General features: G+C 44.2%; 1 protein-coding gene across 17 annotated transcripts in view; it reads right to left on the bottom strand.

The window, feature by feature from the left end:
- MICAL3 (microtubule associated monooxygenase, calponin and LIM domain containing 3) overlaps positions 1 to 24,338 on the bottom strand; it is a 211,298-nt gene that overhangs the window by 107,437 nt on the left and 79,523 nt on the right. The gene's annotated exons all lie outside the window — the stretch shown is intronic.

Raw genomic sequence — 24,338 nt, 5'->3', positions numbered from 1 at the left:
ACAGACATTTTTAGGAGACATACTCTTTTTCAAAGTAGAGTTCCCAAGTGTTAACATTCATTCATGCAACAAGTATACTGTACATCTGCGATATTCCAGGCCCTCTCCAAGACCCTGGGGATGGAGAGATGATAACATAGCTCTTGCTTTCAAGGATCTTATTGTCTAGTGGATGAGATAGACACGCAAATAGAATGTTTCAATGTCCTATACTAAGTGCCACTAAAGAGAGAGCCAAAAGGGTCTGGGGAACACAGAGTAAGAGTATCTAAATCACAGGGAGGTTGGGGTCCCCACTGAAGACGAGCCTCTGAGAGGCTACAGCTGAGTCTTTCAGGATAAACGTTAGCCAGGCAGAGAAAAAGTGAGGACACAAGAAAGCAAAACAGGCAGGCCTGTGAGTGACTCGTGCAGATCAAAGAGTCACTAACAGATCTCCAGGTTTCCAGCTCTGGCCGCTGAGTGAACACTGATGCCAGGCTGGTGGTGGATTAAAGGCCGAAGAGGGTGCAGTGGGAGCTCCCTTTCCATCTGTTCCCCTTGAGCTCCCCAAGGAGAGGTGCTCACTAGGCAGTTGGGCATAAGCATGAAGCTCAGGGAGTGGCTGGGGATGCAGGCCAAGATTTGGAGTCACTGGTACACAGGTAATGACTAAACCTGTGAAAAGCAGGTAAGATCAACAAGGAAAGTCCATGGGGAGAAAGGAGCCATGGGCTCTGGATGAAATCTGGGAAGCACTAACCTAGAAGAGGCTGCAGAGAAGACGAGCCCTCTAAAAAGATTTGAGGAAGAGTGGAGAGAGGTCTGAAGAGAACCAAGGGCAGTGTCACTGAAGTCAAAGAAGCAGAAAGTTCAGAAATGTTAAAGACAGCAGGGATTTAAAGAACTCAAAAAGTCCTGTGTGCCACCCTGAGCAAGAGTGAGACCCCATCTCTACTAAAAATAGAAAGAAATTAGCTGGACAACTAAAAACACATAGAAAAAATTAGCCAGGCATGGTGGCACATGCCTGTAGTTCCAGCTACTCAGGAGGCTGAAGCAGGAGGATTGCTTGATCCCAGGAATTTGAGGTTGCTGCGAGCTAGGCTGATTCCATGGCACTTGAGCATGGGCAACAGAGTGAGTCTCTGTCTCAAAAAAAGTCCTGTGTACAGTATAGTGTGATTTTATAGCCATTCCATTTTGCCCACAATCATATTTGACAATAACAATCATGGCTGTACCTTCTACTTACCAAAAATATCCACACACCCACCATCCTGTATTGTCTGCTAGACAGAGGCTTGAAGACGGGAGATGGCACCATATGTGCTTCTTCATCCGTCCACCGCCTTGGTCCTGCTCCATTTTGCTACCACATTCTATGATCATCACTATTGAACTATCACTGGGAAGTGATAGAAGCAAAGGGCCAGAGAGCAAAACTAAGTCATAGGAGAAGAGACAGTAGGTCGGAGGAGTGGGACGAGCTGTGGGACAGCTGTGGCACTGAGCCCACATGTGCCAGACCTTGGCTGCCTGATCCTGCTTAGTCACTTTGTCTCACAAGGCCTCAACTGTCCCTTGTGTAAGATGAGGAGGTTAGACCGATGATCTCTAAAACTCTCTTCCAGTCCTGAAGTCCTCTGAGTCTAGTGCTGAGAATATCATGGCCACAGCACTCACACCTGGTGCTCTAGGCAGTTCATCACAGGTGCACTGCCAGCTTACCACTAGTGTGAACATGGCTGGCTTGGGGCTTTGCTTTAAAGAGGACTGGCAGTTGGGGGTGGCGGCCACGGAGGAAGCTGTTGATGCACTGTGTTCACAAGGGGTGTAGAAGCAAGATACGCCCCACTGTCCAGTGCACCAACCCAAAGGGGATGGGAGCCACATTCCAGAATGACACGAAAGAGCCCCAGGGCTCTGTCCTGAAGCTCTCACTCTGGGTAAGTCAATGAGCAACAGAATCCCCCTGTGTGACACAGAAATAATATTCTGCTTCTCTCCACACCTCAGCATGATACTATAACTTCCAACCAAACCAACTGGAGATGCATCTTACGTTTTGTAAGAGAAACAACACTCTTCACATACCATGAGGATGAGCCGAAGATGGTAATTCTCTACCTGAAACACCCTGACTTGGCTTCTCACCTCAGATATATCACTTACTGAACAACCCCTCCCAGCGCTGAATATTAAAAACTGCACTGCTAATAAACACACTTGTCCCAATATTCACATGGCCAAGAGTCAAGCACTAAATGGAATTAACTGGAACTAATATTCAATTTCTCCAAAGTTTTATTCTAGGTAGCAACAAGCAGTAATATTTTAAAGTTCCTAAAGAGAGCCCATTCTTTTTCTTACAAGCCAAGGCTTATCCCAGAAAGGATAAATAGTCAAAATGGCAGATGGCTTATAAGGGTGGGAAAGGCCAGATGTGCTTATCCAAAGGAAGAAGTAACAACAGTGACAGGTAACAACCAATGACTAAAAACAAAGATCCCAGATCATCTGCTATACCAGGGGCCTTCTCTGCCTCTTGCCTTCTTGGTGGGGATTTCATCAGCTTTATTTGCTCTTTGGCAAGTAGATGGCATTGTGCAATCCTGACCCTGCCTACTCTACTTGTGTTACTAACCAATCTTAACTCCACCGGAGTCACAGTGTTTGGCAAGCTTTGAATACACCTGGTCTGATCTATCTCTACCTTATGTCAAGGAAGAAAATGACTTTTCTTTGTTCCTAAACAGCAGCCACCTTCCACTCCTTGCCAGGATTCAGACCACTCAGAACCAAGATGTTCTTGCTGAAACCATCACATTAAAGGTCCCACAACATATACTTCCAAAAGCCTTTCTTTCCCCTGTCATAATGCCTGTCTTGTGCTCACACCTCCCCTAAAAGAGAGTCTTAGGCATTTACTTTCAAAGGATTCTGCCATATGGCCTAACATCTCCTTGGCTGGTGGTAGCCTACTCTGTTTGAAATAAATATTCACTTTCAAAGAGATGCCAACCACCACCGGATATCTCCAAATCAAACCCTACCACAGTTGAACACCTTCATTAGTAACTGCCCCCAATCCTTCTGCTGCTGTAAAATACTTTGAAATTAACAGGTTTCAGCCACATCTCCCAGAGAGCTGCAGAGCGCCTGTTTCCCAGTGTCAGGCAAGTATTAAGTACCCTGTCTAAGGGATTACGACCTGACAACAGATAAATAGAGGTAGATTGGTTCCTGGAACAATGCGACAGGCACCCAAGGTAAGACTACACAAGATTAATTCCCTCGGGCTGCCTCACTTTTCCTACTCTGAAAGCCAAATGATCACATCTCCTGCACTCTGACAGCTGAGAAGAATGGCAGGAGGAGAGCCATTGATGTTACCACCTTCATTTCCCCCATTCCTGAAGGTCAAAGCCAGATCATACTCCTCCTGGCCTCTCCTGAACCACTCCTATGTACTCTTCATCCCAGTATCCTGGGACAATCAGCATTCATAATCACAGGAACCTAGAGAGTAGGAAACCTGGCAAGAAAGTGCCAGAAATCCTGCGGACTGAAAAGCCAAGGTGTGGAAGGAAGGGGTAACGGAAGTGAGAAGCCTGAGGAGGGAAGAGGAAGAGGAGGTGAGGCCGGGTTTCCAGGCATCTGTGCAGTCTCTGCCAGCTAACAACATCCTGCATGTTTTGTCCTGCGGCAGCTGACTGCTGACTCAGAAGCACATTCCTTGGCTGTGGAGGACAGCACTGCAGAGACAGCCTATGAAGTGCATGCAGGAGCAGAGTTTATGTTTCTATATACAATAGTCAAAGGTTGTCACTGACTCCTGGCTGTTTATGAGAACACTCATATCTAGCTCTCAGAATAGGTGTGTGGTTGGTTTTGGAGGGGTTAGGGAAGAGAATTATCTTTAAAAATAGAAAAAGGAAAGAGAAACAAAACAATGAAATAAGAATTACACTCCATCCACAATTATGGGACCAGAGTGAAACTTAGTAAATTTTCTCCTCAGCCACTGCATCACTAATATACCAGATGATGTGCAAATCTCCGAATCTTAAAAAGGAATCTGAAATGCTCCCTTCCCTAACCCACTCAGTCAGAGAGGTATGTCTTGTCCAAATAGTCTTGGAAGTAGGTGTATAGGAATGCTTGTTTTGGAACACCATCAGGAGGAAACTGTGATGAAAACACACTTCAGATTATTGAGATTCCCTCATGTTTTGCTTCAAAAACGAGGACCAAACGAGGCATTGCCAACATGCCTCGCACTCCTGACCTGCCTTTCTGCAACACGGGTGACAGGCTGCTGAGCCATGGGTGAGGACCCTGGGCCTGCACCGTGGGGACAGTGAGCTGACTTGGAAGAGACCATCTTGAACAAGATTCCCCGTAGACGCTCACTCTGCTTCCCAGCTCCTTGTCTTGCACAGCTCTTAGATGAGGTTCTGGGGACCTAGGAAGCAAGCTCAAAATACAATAAGGAAAGCTGTCTTCCTTATGCATTTTTTATTTTCAACTTCTAAAATTATGGTAAAACACACATATCATAAAATTTCCCATCTTAACCTTTTTGAAGTGTACAGTGCAGTGGTATTAAATACAGTCACATTGTTGTGCAACCACCACCACCCATCTATCTCCAGTGCTCTTTTCATCTGGCAAAACTCTGTATGCATTAAACAATAACTCCCTGTTCTCCCTTCCCACCAGCCCCTGATAACCACTATTCTGCTTTCCGATTCTAAAATTTCCACTACTCTAGGTGTTTCATATAAGAAAATTTTTATAGAATTTGCCTTTCTATGACTGACTTATTTCCTTTAGCATAATGTCCTCATGGTTCCTCCACGGAGTAGCATATTGCAGAATTTCCTTCCTTTTTAAGGTTTGACAGTATGTATAGACCACATTTGACTTATCAGTTCAACCCTTGATGGATACTTGAGTTGCTTCCATGTTTCAGCTGTTATGAATAATGCTGCTATGAACATGGACATACATCTCTCTTGGAGACCTTGTTTTCAATTCCTTTGGGGATTAGGATTAGAATTAGGATTGCTGTATCATAAGGTAGTTCTGTTTTTAATTTTCTGAGAAACCTCCATATAGACTTCCACAGTGGCTATACCATTTTACATTCCCATCAGCAGTGTACAAGGGTTCCAATTTCTCCACATCCTCGCCAAGACTTATTTTCTTCTAGTATATTTTATTATTTTTTAATAATAGCCATCCTACTGGACTGTGTGAGGCAGTATCTCATTATCGTTTTGATTTGCATTTCCCTAATGATTAGAGATGTTCAGCATCTTTTCAAATACCTATGGGCCATTTGTATACCAACTTTGGAGAAATGTCTATTCAAGTTTTTTTCTTATTCTTTAACTGGGATGTTCATATTCTTGTTGCGTTTTAAGAGTTCTCTATACATTATGGATATTAATCCCTTATCAGATATATAATCTGCAAATGCTTTCTCCCATTCTGTGTGTTGCTTTTTTACTGTTGATAGTGTTTTTTGATGCACAAAGCTTAAAATTTTCATGAAGTCTAATTTGTCTATTTTTTCTTTTGTTGCCTGTCTGGTATCATAGCCAGGAAATCATTGCCAAATGATTGGCAATGTTGTGAAGCTTTTCTCCTATGTTTTCTTCTAATAGTTTTATAGTGTTTTAGGTCTTACATTTAGCTCTTTCTTCTATTTTGAGTTAATTTTTGTATATGGGGAGAGAAAAGGGTCAAATCTCATTCTAATGCATGTGGATATCCAGTTGCCCCACTATGATTTGTTGAAAAGACTGTCCTTTCCCCTTCCCCAATGGTCTTCCCCTTGTCAAAAATCATTTGACCATATTTGACTATTCTACTCCGTTAGTTTATCTGTCTGTCTTTATGCTGGTACCACATTATTTGATTACTGTAGCTTTGTAGAAAGTGTTGAAATCAGGAAGTATGAGTCCCCCAGTTTTGTTCTTTTTTTTTTTTTCCTTTCTTTTTCAGACACAATCTCATTCCGTTTCCCCAGGTAGAGAGTGCAGTGGTATCATCGTCGCTCCTCAAACTCCTGGGCTCAAGTGATCCTCCTGCCTCAGCCCACCAAGTAGCTGGGACTACAGATGCCCACCACACACCCAGCTAATATTTTCTATTTCTGGTAGAGACAGAGTCTCACTCTTAGCTCAGGCTGGTCTTGAACTCCTGACCTCAAGTGATCTTCCCGCCTTGGCCTCCCAGAGTGTTAGGATTACAGGCGTGAGCCACCGCCTGGCCAGTTTTGTTCTCCCTTTTAAAGATTGTTTTGGCTATTTGGGGTTCCTTGAGATTCCATATGAATTTTAGGATGGGTTTTTCCATTTCTGTAAAAATAGTCATGGTATTTTGATAGAGAATGCACTGAATCTGCAAATTGTTTTAGGTAATATTGGCACCTTAACCATATTAAGCCTTCCAATCCATGAATACGGATGTGTTCTCATTTAAAAGTTTTCTTTAATTTCTTTCAGTAATGTTTTTTAGTTTTCATTGTACAAGTCCTTTGCTTCCTTGGTTAATTCCTAAGTATTTTATTCTTTTTGATGCTATTGTAAATAGAACTATTTTCATAATTTCCTTTTCAGATTGTTCACTATTAGCATATTGAGATGAAACTGATTTTTGTATGCTGACTTCATACCCTGCAGGTTTGCTGAATTCCACACATTAACTTCAAACAGGTTTTTTTGGTGGAATCTAAGATTTTCTACATGTAAGATCATATCACCTATGAACAGAGATAATCTTACTTCTTCCTTTATAATTTGGATGCCTTTTATTTCTTTTTCTTGCCTAATTGCTCTGGCTAAAACTTCCAGTACTATATTGAATAGAAATAGTGAAAGTGGGCATCATTGTCTCGTTCCTAATCTTGGAGGAAAAGCTTTCAGTCTTTTACCATTGAGTATGATATTTGCCATGGGTTTTTCATATATAGCTTTTTACCATATTGAGGTAGTTTCTTTCGATTCCTAGTTTGTTGGGTGTTCTTATCATCAGAGGGTGTTGAATCCTCATGTATTCTTGTTTCTGCACATATTTCCTCCTCAGATATTTTCTGACTTCCCATTCCATTTAGCATCAAAGTGACACTGGGCAGGATGGTGAGGAAATAGGAAACCAGTACCCATCCCCAGCTCTGTGCCCACTTCCCTGCTTCCATGGACCTGCCCTTTAAAGTAGTACTCCTCATCCACACCTGACATTCAGCAAGGATATTATTCAATGTCTCTCTCTTCCATTAACTACACTGTAAGCTTCCTTAGGGCAGGGACGAGGTCTCTGCAACTACAGCCTGACCTGTAATAGAAACAAACTATGTTTCTGTGGAGGTGATAAAGGGAAGATGGAGCCAAGTAGCTCTATACTTGAAGGACAGGTCCTGTGGAAAAGCAGTAGCCTCGGCCTGCATGGCAGCAGAAGGTGAAGGAGAAATAGGCAAATGTAACAGAGAGATTTCTAATGTACTACTAACATATAGTATCTAAGAATGCAACAGGCAGCCTGGGCAGATAGTGATAACCTAAGAAGAGCAACCAGCAAAAACTTTTACCATGAATCTTCATTATTCTTGGCTGTGGAGCATCCCTCCCTAGAGGTATCTGGGAAGAGCCTAGACTAGATGATCTCTGGGTTCTCTTCCACATCTCTAATTCTGAAACACAGTGGTATGGCCCTATTCCCTATGTTATATCTTCTCTAACCTTTTATTTCTACTCCTTGCAAGCAACCTATTTCTTCATGAAAACCAAGTTAAGAACTATGCAACTGAGAAAATGCAACCTATGAACTGTGCAACCTGTGCAACTGAGAAATGAAGTGAGTCAGACATGAACTGACCTCTGCCTTGTGGTTCTATTGCCCCAAACACACAATTAAATGTCCGAATCAGAACCAAGCACCCAATGAACACAATCACTGATGCTGATGCCAATGCCTGCCCAAATAATTCACAAAAACAAGTACCAAAAAAGAATAAAAGGTGCAATGTCTTATAAATCATTTCCCCATGCATAAAATGAAAACTGACAGTATCAGAGGGTTTTGTAGGAATTAAGGTAATAAATGTGCACGGCCCAATCAATGGTAGTGCTGTTATTATCTAGCAGTTTGTAAATAAGCCCCACAACGAAAGCTTATACTCAGTCTAAATAAATAGCTACTATATAACAGAATATTGAGCTCAGAGAGCTTGTTTCTTGAAGTAAAGAAAAACATTTTGGAACTCTGTTTGCTCTATCATCACTCTCTTCCCTCTCCATTCTATCTGTTCTAGAAGGTGTGGTGATGGTTTTTTTTTTTTTTTTTTTTTTTGGAGACAGAGTCTTACTTTGTTGCCCAGGCTAGAGTAAGTGCAGTGGCATCAGCCTAGCTCACAGTAACCTCAAACTCCTGGGCTCAAGCAATCCTGCTGCCTCAGCCTCCCGAGTAGCTGGGACTACAGGCATGCGTCACCATGCCCGGCTGATTTTTTCTATATATTTTAGTTGGCCAATTAATTTCTTTCTATTTATAGTAGAGACGGGGTCTCGCTCTTGCTCAGGCTGGTTTCGAACTCCTGACCTCGAACAATCTGCCCGCCTCAGCCTCCCAGAGTGCTAGGATTACAGGTGTGAGCCACCGTGCCCGGCCCAAGGTGTGGTGATGGTATTGAGTGGGAGGGGCTAAAGGACTAAGATCTGTGTCGTAAGTTCCTGCCAAACTTAAATGTTAAAACAAGAAAGCTATAAGGACTGCCATCCACAATGATGAAAAGACACTGAATAGTTACCAGTGACAGATCCACATCTTATGACATCCTCACCACGATCCTGTGAGGTAGAATCTATTACCTCTATTTTGCAGATGGGGAAACTGCAGCCTAAAGAAGTTTAAAGGTCACAAAGCAAGGAGAAAGCAGTGCAGCCATGTTCTGGATCCAGATCTGTCTATATTAGGGCCCAAGTCCTTAGCCATTACACAAAACCACCTGAGAATACAGCTTGTGAAACAGAAGTGCATCAGAATGCATGTTCCCAGTCCCTTGCTGCCTGAGAGGAGGGACTTGCAGGTATACACACGGACCCTGTCTGCCAGGAAGATAGCCGCCAGACATCAATGGATATGCAGTTTCAAGTAAATATAGCAAGGACACACAATAAGGATTCTTTTTCTTCTCACGATTTATCGCCACATCTGCTCCTTTGAAATAGAGTCCTTTCACAAATGGAGGTAAGAGCAGTCTGGTTTCACAGTAATTCTTATTGGCTGCTGAAAGTCTAGGCAACTAAAATAGTACTGACACAGCACTTATCAATCTGCTTTCTTCAGCAGGCTCTAGCACCAGCCACCAGCAACACCTGTGAGGAGTCAATTACACAGCATTTTCTAATCACCCAATGCCACTCCATTCATTATAGGAACTCAGGGCAGGACAGCAACTGAACCTTAATTACCCACTACCAAGAGTACAGAGTGAGTTACAAAGAGACCAAAAGACCAACACCTTCCTGACCTACTAGTCCAACAGCACTGTTAGGCTCTTAGGCTGAGAGCGTCTGGCAGGGGAAAAAGCCTCACTGAAGATGTGATAAAACAAAACCAAAAGAGAATCCCCAGCAAAAGCAGTTCTCCACAAGGGCTGGGCTCCAATCTACTTTGCTCAGCACTATGTACCCAGTTCCAGGCAATAGCAGGTGCTCAATGAGGTTCTACTGATAAAAGGGCTCCTAAGCCACCTACACTTGTACAGACTCAAGAAGCTGGCTGGCTGGTGAGCTGCACAGGGCAACCTCCGGGCAGCTCATGCAGGGCCTCAGGAGACACCAAGGCTCCAGCAATCCACAGGAAAAAAACCTTAATTTCCTACAAAGACATGCTGTAATGTCTTAATTACCTCCCTTTCCCAGGGGCAGAACCTGCAACTAAGGCTTTATCATGCTTGCCCAACACACGCCTGGCAAGAGATTAACCTGGAACAAAATGTGGGGTTTCTCAGTTGTCTGGTCTGCCTGCCCTCACCGCTGTGAAATCACAAAATATAGTGCTCAGGGCTAGGCAGCATCTGAAAGATCGCCTTAGCCACCCCACACTTGACCCTTGTAACCATCCATGACATGCAAACAGCTCCAACGACAGACAACTTTCTGCTTTATGAGGTAATCAGTTTGAAATGTTAGTTTCTCGAGAATTGAATTTCTGGCCTGGCGCGGTGGCTCACGTCTGTAATCCTAACACTCTGGGAGTCCAAGGCGGGAGGATCATTTGAGCTCAGGAGTTCAAGACCAGCTCAGGAGTCTGAGTAAGAGCGAGACCCTGTCTCTACTAAAAAAATAGAAAGAAATTAGTTGGACAACTAAAAATATATAGAAAAAATGAGCCGTGCATGGTGGCACATGCCTGTAGTCCCAAGCTACTCAGGGGGCTGAGGCAGGAGGATCGCTTGAGCCCAGAAGTTTGAGGTTGCTGTGAGCTAGGCTGACGCCCCTGGCACTCTAGCCCGGCAACAGAGTGAGACTCTATCTCAAAAAAAAAAAAAAAAAAAAAAAAAAAAAGAATTGAATTTCTATGTAGAAGACCAAAATAGTTTTTCACCCAGTGGATCACAATTTACTTGGAGGTATCCAGAACAAAATTATTCCTCTTTCACATGACATCCTTCCAAATATTTGCTCTCTACACATTCTCTTCAGTTTATTCAACCACTTCTCTTCTGACCTGGTTTTTAGTCTCTTCACCTTCCTTCATACCTGCTTTCTCTCCCACGACAACAGACAACTACCCACAGGCCCACCTGCAGCAACTCCCCACCTGTGCACCCGAGCTCATCTCTCTTCCTCCACCACTGTCCCCCCACACTGGTCTCCTTCTCTTGAACAACCCCTCCAGAACCCCACACTGAACTACAAACATCAGTGCAAGACCCCTTTAAAAACCCAGTCCTGGGCCGGGCGTGGTGGCTCACGCCTGTAGTCCTAGCTCTCTGGGAGGCCGAGGCGGGCGGATTGCTCGAGTTCAGGAGTTCGAAACCAGCCTGAGCAAGAGCGAGACCCCGTCTCTACTATAAATGGAAAGAAATTAATTGGCCAACTAAAAATATATACAAAAAATTAGCCGGGCATGGTGGCGCATGCCTGTAGTCCCAGCTACTCGGGAGGCTGAGGCAGGAGGATCACTTGAGCCCAGGAGTCTGAGGTTGCTGTGAGCTAGGCTGACGCCACGGCACTCACTCTAGCCTGGGCAACAAAGCAAGACTCTGTCTCAAAAAAAAAAAAAAAAAAAAAAAAAACCCAGTCCTGGCCCCATCCCCACCAACTAACTACTCAAGTCCTGTGATAGCAAAACCTCCTGACAGAATTGTCAGTGCTTTTGGTTATGATTTTCTCTTCTTCCACTGTCTTTTGAACCTACAACCATTAGACCTCATCCCCACACTCCACAGAAGTGTCTCATCAAAAGCCTGAATGATTTCCACACCATCAAATCCAAAGGTCAATTCTAAATCCCAGTTTTCCTCAACCAGTCTGCAGCACGAGTCACAGCTGACCGGCCCTGCCCTTCAGGACAAGGAGACACTACTCCCTTGGCCCTCCTATTGCCACACTAGCTCCCTCCCTGTGTCCTTTGCTCGTCCCAGACAAATCCCCAACCTGTGTGTGTCGAAATGGCCCTGCACTCAGTCTCTTCTCAACCTACATTCTCTCCCTATATCAGTGGCTTTCAAACTTTTTAAACTGTGACCTGCAGTTTAAAAAAATGTTTTATACTTTCATCTAGTACACACAGTTCTCTATTTTATATAAATGTAATTTTTTGAAGTTTCATAGGGCAAAATTCCCATCTCAAACAGCAAAAAAGCAAACATTTTTACAACACCCCTTACTAGAGATAGTCTGGTGTTTTCTATCCTATATCTAATTAAAAAAAAAAAAAGCTGGTCTCCTCTGTATTGATTTCATTATCTATTAATGAGATGTATCACACTTTGAAAGACTCTGCCCAGGATGTTCTCCTCCCATCCCACAGCTTTAAGTACTATTTATACAGCATAGATTACCAATGGCACCCAAATATTTATTTCCTCTCTCCTGAACTTGAACAACCAATCGCTTATTTGACATTTCTATTTGGACATTTGACAGGCACCTCAAACTTAACACACATAAGACCAAACTCCTGATTCCCACTCTTGCCCAGCTGCTTCTTCCTTAGTGGCCTCAATCTCAGCAAACAGCACCACCACATACCCAGTTGTTCAATCCAAAAATCTAGGGATTATCCTCATTTCTGTCACATCCCATAGTCCATTCCTTAGGAAATTCTGTCTGTTCTATCTTCAAATACAGCCCAAACCCAACCCTTCTTGCCATCTCATCTCTACCACCCTCATCAAGGCATCTCTCAATTGCATCGCTGCAGCAGCCTCCCCCTGCTTCTGCCCTGTCCCGTAGCCCATCCCCCAGAATACACTGCACAAAGTGGCCAGAGCGTCCACTTAAAGCATGAGTCAGATGTATGACCACCCACACCCCATCCCCAGGTCCAGCTACACTGGCCCTCTTCCTGCTTAGCAATGCCTTCCCCAGAGGCCACGTGACATGCTCCTCACTTTCTTCAGGTCTTGCCGGCCCCTACTACAGAGACCTTCCCTGGCTACCTATAAGAAAGTACACCCTGCCCTATCACTCCTAACGCCCTAACCTGCGGATTTTCCCCTGGGCTTCTCCCGACAGTACGTTTGGTTGGTCTGCTGTCTACCTCCCTAGAAGGAGTAAGCCCTAGCTAAGAGAGGAAAGAGCTGAGCTGGAACGTGCCCCGAGCTGCTAACACACCATGCAGTACATGCCCAAAGTCCTTTACTACCAAGGCGTCACTTCTGAAGGATGTCTCCCCAACCCTGGATTTATGCGCTTTGTTCTCAAGGCCCATCAGAGTCTTTAACTATCTTCACTAAATTTCCTCGAGTAACCATCAATTCGTATTATTATGAAAATAGTTTTGACCTTGTGGAGCCCCTAAAAAGGTCTCAGGGAACCTCTACAAGACCTGTGCCCATACACACCTTCCTTCTATCATCTCCTTTCCTACTGCCAGCTCTTCCTCATCCCTGCCAGCCACACCAGCCTTCCTGTTGTCCCTCACACACACCGGACAGCCTCTCACCTCAGCCTTTGCATTTGTACTTCCTTTTGTCTAAAAATACTCTTTCCCCAGATCCATTCGTTTTTCAAAAAATATTCTTGAGCATCTATTACACGCCAAGCACTTTTCTAGGCTCTAGAAATACGGCAGTGAACAGAGAAAAAAATCTCTGCTTTACAGGGCATGAGCCTTCTAAGGGAGCTGCCACTGTCTATTCAGACATCAGCTTCTCAGTGTGGACTTCCCTCACCACACTGTTAAACTGCTTATCCTCATTCCCTGGTTTTCTCCAAAGCACTTACTGCAACTTGACATTCTCTAAATGGTATTTACTTATTGTCTGTCTCCTTTCTACAATGTAAGCTCCAGGAGGGGAAGGATTTTTGCCATTTTGTTACTGCCATATCATCACATCTAGAATCATTCCCAGCCCACAGCAGGTGCACAATAACTACCACTTGATGAATGAATGGCCAGCTACATGAACGTCTCTCGCCTGCCCAGACGTCAGGGATCCAGGCAGAATTCTGTTAGGACATGGGACAGAAGTCATATCAAATGAGAATAGATTACATGTTTTCAGGCAAGTGCCACCAGGCTGGGAGGAGTACACAGGGATCTGGTAATCCTACAAGGGGAATGCAGATGGCTTCTGCCGAGGAGGAAGACGCTCCTCTGGACACCCCCCCCCCTTTCTCCATGACCACAACCTGCCCTGGACCTGACTTCCACACACATGCCCAGCAGTTCTCCTACCCCCGAGCTCAGGACCTGTTCTTGCTAGCAGGAGGAGAGCAGGACAGCAGGAAGTTCCTGGAGGCAGCTTTGTTTCAACAGCCAAATAGTTTCACAGAGTAACTGTCCCCTATAAAAAGAAACTGGTTTCTAGAAAAGAACTATGGTATCAGTGTCATGAAATGCTGTGTGACAGCTCCCAGCCCATTTTCCCAGAGAGATAAGTGAAGGACTTATATTTCTAATTCCAAGTTGTGTGTGTGTTTAAAATCTGCATCAGGAAACCATGAAGCTGTCATAAGCCCAGAGTGTCTGACAAGGCAGCACTTCTTCATTCAAGGCACCATGACAAAGAAGACCCAAGGGTTAGTGTGCATTTCACATTCACCAACTTCTGATAAGGTCGCCCAGAGACAGGTGGAAAGGGATGGAGGCAAGTGAGACAGAAAGCTTGACGCTTAAAACAGCAGCTTCACAAATGGAATGGGGTAGGACAAAAGCACCTTTCCCACACTGCTGGAGGAAAAGAAAGCCACAGCAGCTGCGCCCGCACCATCATCCCCAGCCCCAGGTGGGGCCTCTGCACACTGCCCAGGCATCCTTTCTTGGAACCCCTGCTGGTTCCTCCAAGCCCAGCTGTACCCCAGGTCGCCCACTCCCACCCCATCCCCAATGACCCTGCCCTCACGTGGTGGAGAAGACAATGGCAAGGATGACCTCAGCCACTCCTGCCTTAGAGAAGGCTCCTGCCAGTCAAAGGCTGCCCCACCTACCCTTTGTTCTCTGAATCTGCCTCCATCTACTATCATACACTTTTTGTCCACTATTAATCACTTTTAAGAGTACAGGGCAGTGGCATGAAGTACATTTACACATTGTGCAGCCATCACCATCGTCAATCTGTCATACATTTTCAACCTCTTCCTCACTCCCAGCCTCCTTCCCCGTTGGCTTACTCACATGCTGGAGTCTCTCTCAGACCTGCACAGACACACAGAGCCCTGGCCTGCCCTGCACTCCTCCAAGCCACCAGCCTCTACCTCTGGCTTCCAGAGGTGAGCACCCTGGAAGAGCAGCCCACTGAGCCCTGCTGTCCCCACTTCCTAACCCCAAACGACTCTTCCTCGTCATCCATTTGCTCCCCCTCAAGCTGGCTTCTGTCACGATCGCTCCACTGAGGTGGGCAATGGCTGTCCAACTGAGTCAGGCTCAGATACTTTTCAGTCCTAACTTACTTGCTCCCTTTTCTAGCTCTTCCCAAATATGCTGCCCTCCTGTGGCCCTGGGCCACCCACCTCTGCTGCTACCACCAACCTGCCCCTAGCTCTTCTCAGGTGGCTCAATTCTTACATCTACAGCTCTATTTCAGGAAACTGGGTGACTTGTAAATTTTCATCTTTCTGACCTTGCTTGTGAGATCCAAATGCTTTACTAAACATCTCCATCTAGACATCTCATAGGTACCTCCAACAGAGCAAGCCCCAAACTGAACTGAATGCTTCTGTTCTCCCACAACTCACGCCCCCAGGTAGTTAATGCTACCACCATCCACTCACCAAATGGAAATTTAAGGTCATCGCAGACTCTCCTTTGGTCTTCACTCCTTCAATCCAACTGGTTGATTCTAACTTTCTAGGACCTCTATAAAGTTCATCTCCCTACCATTATCTTGGTGGCAGCACCCAAGATTTCTAGCTTGGACTATCACGACAGGCCATTAATCTTAACCCCCTCCAATCCATGCTCCACACAAGTGCCAGAGTTGTCTTTAAGAGCAAACGTGATCCCATTTTAGCCCTCCACTGACTTCAGGACATAATCCAAACCCTCAGCAATGTTCGAAAGCTCCATAAAGATCTAGCAGTGGCCTTCTTTCCTACACTGCCAAACACAAACCATTTTCTTCAGTCATACTTGCAGTCCCTGGAACTTGCCACATGCTCACGAGCCTCCACTTCACTCCTCTTTGCCTAGAATTCCCCTCCTGCTCATCTTTCCAGGCTTCCCTGAAATGACCCCACCTACTCCATCCCCCAGCAAAGTTAATCACTTCTTCCTCTGCATTCCCTCTAGCCTTGCTGCGTACCTCCCTTTGAACACTTACCACTTGCTCTGGAATTATGTCTGTGTCTGTCTAACCACTAGCTTGTGTGGCTCTATTTAGCAGGAAGACGATTCATGTTCATACTTGCACTTAGTACAGAGGCAAGCAGAAAAGTTGGGCCTAAGTATAGCAGGTGCCAGGAAAAAAATAAATGGAAGAAAAAAGATAAATGGAAACCTTACCTGAGCAATAATGGCTAATGACACAGAACTATAAAAAAAAGAGAGAAGGCATTTACAAGTTTGTTATTAACTTGTTATTGATTTAGGGGGTGAAATAAGGCCAAGGATGTGGCCAAAGTTGAGTTCCCTAAGGCATCTCTGGATAGCTCCTAATTATGAAAAGGACTGTTGTTTTCAATTCACATTCCAGGATGACAGTTACTTTTTTCAGATGCCAGAGGCTCCCTAAGTCACTGGTACTGTGATGCTGAAGCTCCCAAGGATTAGACAGCTGGAGGGGAAGACTCATGCCCCATAGGCTTCTTAGGAATGGAATTGGCAAAAGGAGGAGAGAAAGCAAGTACAAGTAGACACTCTCTGAGAAGACCCTAGCTGTAGGGGAACAAGGCTGTTTTAGGAGGGTGGCCACTAACAAAGGAAAAGGGTATTTATTCTCCAACAAGGTGGATGGATGTGCAACCTCCACCTCCTCTCCATGTATCACGCAAACTGACTAAATCTGTCTTGGTTCTAAGCCACAGAAGGGAATGGGGGCTAACTAGCTTCAAGGCCATGATTTTTTGCAACTATCTTCATGGAGGAAATCTCAGTTGCTCCCTCCAAAGCAGAAATAAACCTAGAGGGCTAACCCTAAACCAGCTCAGTGGAATATATTTTCCCTTCCAAATTAGCTTAAAAGGGCTTGGAACTTAGGCATAATTTGATCAGTGCAAGTTTTCTCTAGATCAAACACTTCTCAAGGCCAACCCTCTCCCTGATTCCTGCTATACTCTGATATCACTCCCCCAGCTACATACCCAACTCCTTTACCTGGGAAAGAAGACCCATTTGGTTGGAAATGAAACATTCAAAGAAAGGGAATAACAACAAGCTTTCTTTCTTACACTTAAGGAATACTGCAAATTCCCCAAGCTAACCTCTGTCGGGGTCTTTAAAGTCCACAGCCCACAACTTCTACCTATTCATACTAACCCCTGCCCTAGGGATGAACCCCTGCCCTGTACAGGGGCGTATTGAACTACAGCCAAAACTTTAGTTTCTTTTCTCTCAAAGAAAAGAGAGAGACAGTTGCCAAAAACCAACTGTCATGGACTCTTTGGGCTCCAAAATTCCAACTGCTCTGAGCTCACGGCCAGCAATCCACCAAAATTTTTCTACAGAACATTTATTAATCTTTACTCAATATAGACCCAAAAGGGCTGACAGGCTATATTCCACATCTACCCCTGTCCTACAATGCCACCACCTGATAGCCAATGCCACTCTGGCCCAGGGCTGCCTTCCTACATCTGCTCAGGTCCAGCAGCAATCTCAGGTTACAAATTGTGCTTTGTCCACCACCTGATTGTCTAACGCCCTTGTCTAATTTACAGCAGGCTTAGGACTACTGCTAATTGACTTGCTGGCTCTAGGACACAGAAGGTCAGCAATCTGGCTAGTTCTGTGGACTGAGATCTAAAACCTGAGAGAACCAAGTGCTCCCTAGGAGATATCAGAAACTGTTACTTACTGCTGTGACCCTCTCACCAGTTGTGGCTTAAACAAGTCTAACTCCAAGAAAGCCATCCTTATGGGAAAGCAACCAAGGATGCCAGAAGCCCTCTCATGCATTCTGGACAGGTTCTGTGCATGCAGCCAAGTACTATGACATAGGACTATGACATACCATGTGTGGCCAAGCTGATCAGGGCGTGTTTCACCCCCATGAGTCCCTGTTTCATGAACAGATTAACTATATCACCTTAGAAATACTACCCATGAGGATAGGGAAAAGCAAATGTATTCTGCTTAACTTAACCACTTCGGTACTGCTCTCACTGGCCGCGAAACCTTGCCCACAGCCGGCACTCACAGTCCACACAATAGTTTGTGCTGTGCATTGACAACGAATCAGTTTTGCTCTTGTGTGACGAGGAAAGCTTTAAAGCACTGAAAGCTTGTTTTCCTTTACATGCAGCTTTACTTATAATGTAAATCAGAATAGGTAACATATACATATATGTTTTCATTACATTATTTTTAAATGTTCACAATTTTATTTTGATAAATGAAAACTTAGAAAAGTCATATCATGGCTGTCGGCTAAAGTCAACACTCAGCTGTGCACCTTCATATCACAGCTGTTGGCTAAAGTCGCCGTGCGCGTTCATCTGTGGCTGTAAACTATAGCCAACGCTCAGCTGTGTGCGTTCATCTGTGGCTATCGACTATAGTCGATGCTGGTACTGAAGTGGTTAAATAAATATTTGATCCAGATACAGGTTGAGCAGCCCAAATCTGAAAATACGAAATCTGAAATGCTCCAAAATCCGAAACTTTTTGAGTGCCAACATGACACTCGTGGGAAATGCTCATTGGAACATTTCAGATTTCAGACTTTTGAATGAAGGATGCTTAAACAGTAAGTATAATGCAAATATTCCAAAATCCAGAAAATATCTGAAATCTGAAACACTTCCGTGTCCCAAGCATTTTGGATAGGGGATACTCAACCCGCACTAAACACTACAGACATAAACACTTCACTGAAGGGCATTAACTAAGCAACGCTATATTTCAGAAGACATCTGACCAGAAGCCCCAGAGCATCTCAAAACACAGTGTGAGCACAGTATGAATTCAATAAACATCACTATAGGATGACACAGAAATATGACAGTAATACAATACAGTCTGTGCTCTGCATTCTCCCTGCAGGGCAATTTAACCCACTTATTCATATTTAGCTTCAATCTCTGCTAGCAACAGCAAATCTGTTCACTAACAACCTAGTGTGTGAAAAGAGCCGGCACACAACAGTGAAGGTGGACAAGATCTTTGCTATTATGGAAGCTCATGGCTCCTGAAGAGAAAGTCAACAACAATCCAATAGTGAGACAAACTTGTTTCATGCCACTGCAATCCAACTGGAGAGGCATTTGGGTGAAGGCGTGGAACATGTGTTACCTCATTTTCAATCACCTCGGTAACTTCAGGAGAGCAGGAGAAAGAGGATAAGGGAGCTGGAGAACACACAGACAACAGAAATCTCTGCTCAACCACAGGTGCAGCCTCCTTCACTACATCAGATGGAACTGCTGAGAAAGGCCAAACTACGAGATTTTAGCTTCACTGAAATTCCCCACTTACCTGTAACCTGGGTGTTAACCAGCCAAACAGCAAGGGGTGCAGTGAGGGAGTCATGGGATCCCAAAATATCACAAATTGGACACTGACCTCTGGATGCCAGACAGCCTGAGCTTCTTACTTTACACCCTCTAGCCAGAAACAGAAATGGGCTTGGCTTATTCCAGGTAAATATTCCAACCATGCTAAGCATTCAACACCCGGGGCAGAGCAAGGAGGGGAGCCACAGACTGTGCTCTGACATCAGAACCTCTGCAGGACGTGGTGAAGAAGCCGAAAGGACTTAGAGTAGGGCTTCATGGCTGCCCAAAGAGTCTTAATAGGGCTGGAAAAATGGTGCTTAGAACTAGTACTTAGAACTGGAGGGGATGTTTTTCTAAACAACTTTATTGTGGTTGCTCTAGAAATGAACCCTCACCCCGTCTTATTGTATCTTACATACAATAAGATTTACCCAATATAAGTGTACAAATCGGTGATTTTCAGTAAATTTGCCAAGTTGTATAACCATCACCACAATCTAGTATTAGAACACTTCCATCATCCTAGAGAGGACTTTTAATAATTCCCAAACCTGAAGACAATTACAGTTTAGTCAGGTTTAAGAGGATGATAAATGTGAAGAAAGAAGTCTGTATCTACTTGTTGCTGCTGCCTATTCAGCAACACAAGGGAACTCAGAGCAGGCAAAAGACAGAGGAAGTCACAGCCTTCCTGCTCCTATATGAAAAGCACTCAAATAGGCTTGGCTAGGAGACCTAGAAACTTGCAGTTACTTAAAGTAACTACTGCTGAGAATAGTGCTTCCCAAACTAAAAGGAAGAATCTCTTCATCTGTCTATTTTCCTGGCTGCCTCCCTCCAACAACGTCTGAGTAGTAGTATTGAACAAATCCCCTTTCACTATAACAGATTTCAGTACTAAAGCCAAGGAATCAAACACGTTTCAGTTAAATCCTGAAACAGGGATCGCCCCGTCCTCCTGACAGTTGGGTGCTTTTAAAAACAGTATAAAGCAATGGGTTGTGAATACTAAACCCAATAATTTTCTAAATCACTGATCAAAGAAATGAAATTTATAGAGAAAAAATGCAGTGACCTTGAAAACATAAACACATAGACATCTTAATTAATGGTACCCATGGGACTGTAGGGGTTTTCTTGTTTTGTTTTGTTTTTGTTTTTTTGAGACAGAGTCTCACTCTGTTGCCCGGGCTAGAGTGCCATGGCGTCACCCTAGCTCATAGCAACCTCAAACTCCTGGGCTCAAGCGATCCTTCTGCCTCAGCCTCCTGAGTAACTGGGACTACAGGCATGCGTCACCATGCTCGGCTAATTTTTTCTATGTATTTTTAGTTGGCCAATTAATTTCTTTCTATTTTTTTTTTTTTGAGACAGAGTCTCACTTTGTTGTCCAGGCTAGAGTGAGTGCCGTGGCGTCAGCCTAGCTCACAGCAACCTCAAACTCCTGGGCTTGAGTGATCCTTCTGCCTCAGCCCCCCGAGTAGCTGGGACTACAGGCATGCGCCACCATGCCCGGCTAATTTTTTTATATATATATCAGTTGGCCAATTAATTTCTTTCTATTTATAGTAGAGACGGGGTCTCGCTCTTGCTCAGGCTGGTTTTGAACTCCTGACCTCGAGCAATCCGCCCGCCTCGGCCTCCCAAGAACTAGGATTACAGGCGTGAGCCACAGCGCCCGGCCTCTTTCTATTTTTAGTAGAGACAGGGTCTCCCTCTTGCTTAGGCTGGTTTCGAACTCCTGACCTCGAACGATCCTCCCACCTTGGCCTCCCAGAGTGCTAGGAATACAGGTGTGAGCCACAGCGCCCAGCCAGACTATAGGGTTTTGCAGATGTCTTGTATCCTGACATTGATATTGGCCAAAGCTTTCAATTTTTCTTTATATACAGAATACAAGCAAAAGATGCAGTGAAGGGATAGTGGAGCCAACAAATTAGAAATAGTCAGAAGACTAAAGGTCTACAAGTTCCCAATATACAACCGAACTGCTTGAAGATGAATACCCCTTTCTCAGTCTTCACCTGCCTCACTCCAGGATGTCTGTGCCCTCCTGGGGACAGCCTGGCTTGGAAAAGGAATACCCCCAGGGAAAAGTGTGCCCTTAAGAACATCCAAAAAGCCAATCTGGCAAACAACAAAGGCTTACCCAGCTGAGTGCTCCTCCTCTGGTTTCTCCCAGCTACTCCTCCAGCTTCTTATGCCACACTCATGAGTGATGAGGGCTCCCAGGGCCCTCCCTGGTCCTTGGCCCTCTTTCTTTTCATTTCATCCTAGCACCATCTTTGTGACTCTCTCTATCAGAATATGTCAGGGCACCCCCAAGTCAGGTTACTCAAAACAGAACTCTTCATCTTCTCTTCCAATTTTACCCCTTCCCCTAGTAATACCACCATCCATCTGAGCCAGAATTCCAAGCTTTGGCCGGCACACCTCCCTTACTTCCCACTGCTAAGGTGGGAGAAGGGGACTGGACTCTGCTAAGTACCATGGGAGGTAGTCTAACACAGAACACATTCCCATTTGCTCTTCCCAATCCCTCGCTCATCCACCCTTCCTTTCTAACCTCACTGTCTTGAACTTTACCGTCTCCACCTGGACTCTCACGACAGTCTCCTAAACGTAGACCCTTCCTCAAGGTATTTTTGGTTGGTTTATTTTCTTGTGGCAAGACATGTAACAACACAAAGTTACCATCTTAAACAACTTTACATGTACCATTTGGTGACACTAAGTCCATTCACAATGTTGTAAAACCTTCACCATTACCTAGTTCCAGAACTTTTTTATCACCCTGAACAGAAATTCTATACCTATTAAATGATACCTCCCCATTCCCTCCCTCCCCCAGCTCCTGATAACCTCTATTCTATTTCCTGTCTCTATGAATTTGCCTAGTCCAGGTACCTCATATAAGTGGAATTATATAATATTTATCCTTCTGTGTCTGGTTTATTTCACATAACATAGTGTTTTAAAGGTTCATCCATGTTGGAGCATGAATCCCAACTTCATTCCTTTTTATGGCTGAATAATAACTCCACTGTAGCACCCAAAGCATTCTGCTCGCCCATTCGTCCATCAGCAGACACTGGGTTATTCCACCTTTTGGCAATTGTGCATAACGCTACTGTGAACACGGGAGCACAAGCAGACCCCGCGCAAATGTGAGATTCTAATTCATATACCGTATTTCTTCCAAAGTGACCTTTCTAAGCAAATCTATTTACGCCATTCCCGTTTACATACTTTGAAAGACACCATTTCACTGCCAGGCTAGCTTCCCGCCACCCTAGCTTCACAAGACCTGAGTCCCTACTCTGTGCTCAGCCCCCCACAGTGGCCTGCTGTTCCAGTAACATCCATGATCTTTCCTGCACGTTTTGTTTTCACATTTCCCCCACCAGGCACACACATTCCTGAACCTCTGCTCATTCTTCAACCTCCTTAAATCTTCTCTGAACTAAGGCAGATGATGACCACCAACCTACTCATCAACCATCAGGGCTCTAGTATCACACCTCTGAGCCCTTCCCTGAACAACTTTGCTCTTCCTTTTTCCTATGTATACCTCTCTCCTCTGCTCCCCAAACACCTCCCACTAGACTCTGGGTTCCTAGAAGACCTCAAGTTTCTCTCTGTCAGGCTTCTTTTCCCAGAGTTTAGCAGAGTGCTAGACCTACAACACACATTCAGATCTTTAAGGAATGAATTAAAAGTTTGGTTTATAAATGTATACTTTGAGTGTTCAAGATAAATTGTGGGGTTTTTTTTACATGTCTTCACATAGTTTATTACAGGCAACATAGTGTAGTGTACATATTCATACACTGCAGTAACACTACCTTGATGAAAGGAATACCTAGACTTAGCAAACTCTCTTGTACACGTGTCTTCCCATAGCATATTAGTTACACCTAGTGTGGTAACCACATTCATCCACTGACAGATATAAGACTGTTCTCATTCACATGTACAAGCAGCATTTAAGGAACGTCCTTTTTTTTTTTGAAGCATCAGGCTCTGTTGCCTGGGCTAGAGTGCCATGGCATCAGCCTAGCTCGCAGCAACCTCAAACTCCTGGGCTCAACCGATCCTCCTGCCTCAGCCTCCTGAGTGGCTGGAACTACACGCATGTGCCACCATGCCCAGCTAATTTTTTCTATATATTTTTAGTTATCCAGCTAATTTATTTCTATTTTTAGTAGAGACAGGGTCTCACTCTTACTGAGGCTGGTCTGGAACTCCTGACCTCAAGTGATCCTCCTGCCTCAGCCTCCCTGAGTGCTAGGATTATAGGCATGAGCCACCGCACCCGGCTGGAACATTTTTTATAAATATGACTTTATATAATGTAATACAGGCACCATACTGGGGTGAACATTCACTCAGTGAAACCGCACTACCCTGATAAATGGAATAACTATGACACTTGGGAAGATGTTGTACAAATGTGGCTTTACATATTGTGTTACATGTACCACAGGGTAGTGCACATGATCAGTCATTGTAATAACACTACCCTGATGCAATAAATGACTAGCACTCTTAGAACTTCTTTTGATAATTATGTTTTTAAAAAGCAGTAGAAATACTTTTGGATCCAGTATTTTGTTTTTAAAACCATGTGTAAGGTTGCGTTATTTAACTTCCAATTCCCTGAGAAAGGACAGATATAAATAAGCACATTTTCCCCAAAGGCTTCCCTCTACAAATATTCCTGAAACTCCATGTGTTCTCTGTCACAAGGAACACACCTCTTTAAAAACCAAAGGGCTACATGTAACGGAGAAAAGTCTCATATCCAGAATATATAAAAATTATGTACAAACAGAATGTTTTAAAGAAAAAAACAGACAACAAAAGAAAAACAGGTAAAAGATTTGTCTAGGCACACCACAAGAGGACATTCAACTTGCCAAAGCATATGAACAGGTGCTCTATATATTAGTTATCAGGAAAAAGTCATCAAAACTACAGTGAAATACTATTACACACTGATCAGAATGACTGAAATTAAAG

This window comes from Microcebus murinus, chromosome 10, assembly GCF_040939455.1.
Source record: "Microcebus murinus isolate Inina chromosome 10, M.murinus_Inina_mat1.0, whole genome shotgun sequence".
Lineage (NCBI taxonomy): Eukaryota > Metazoa > Chordata > Mammalia > Primates > Cheirogaleidae > Microcebus > Microcebus murinus.
The sequence above is the reverse complement of the archived record's forward strand: the minus strand, read 5'-3'. Positions and strand labels throughout refer to the sequence as shown.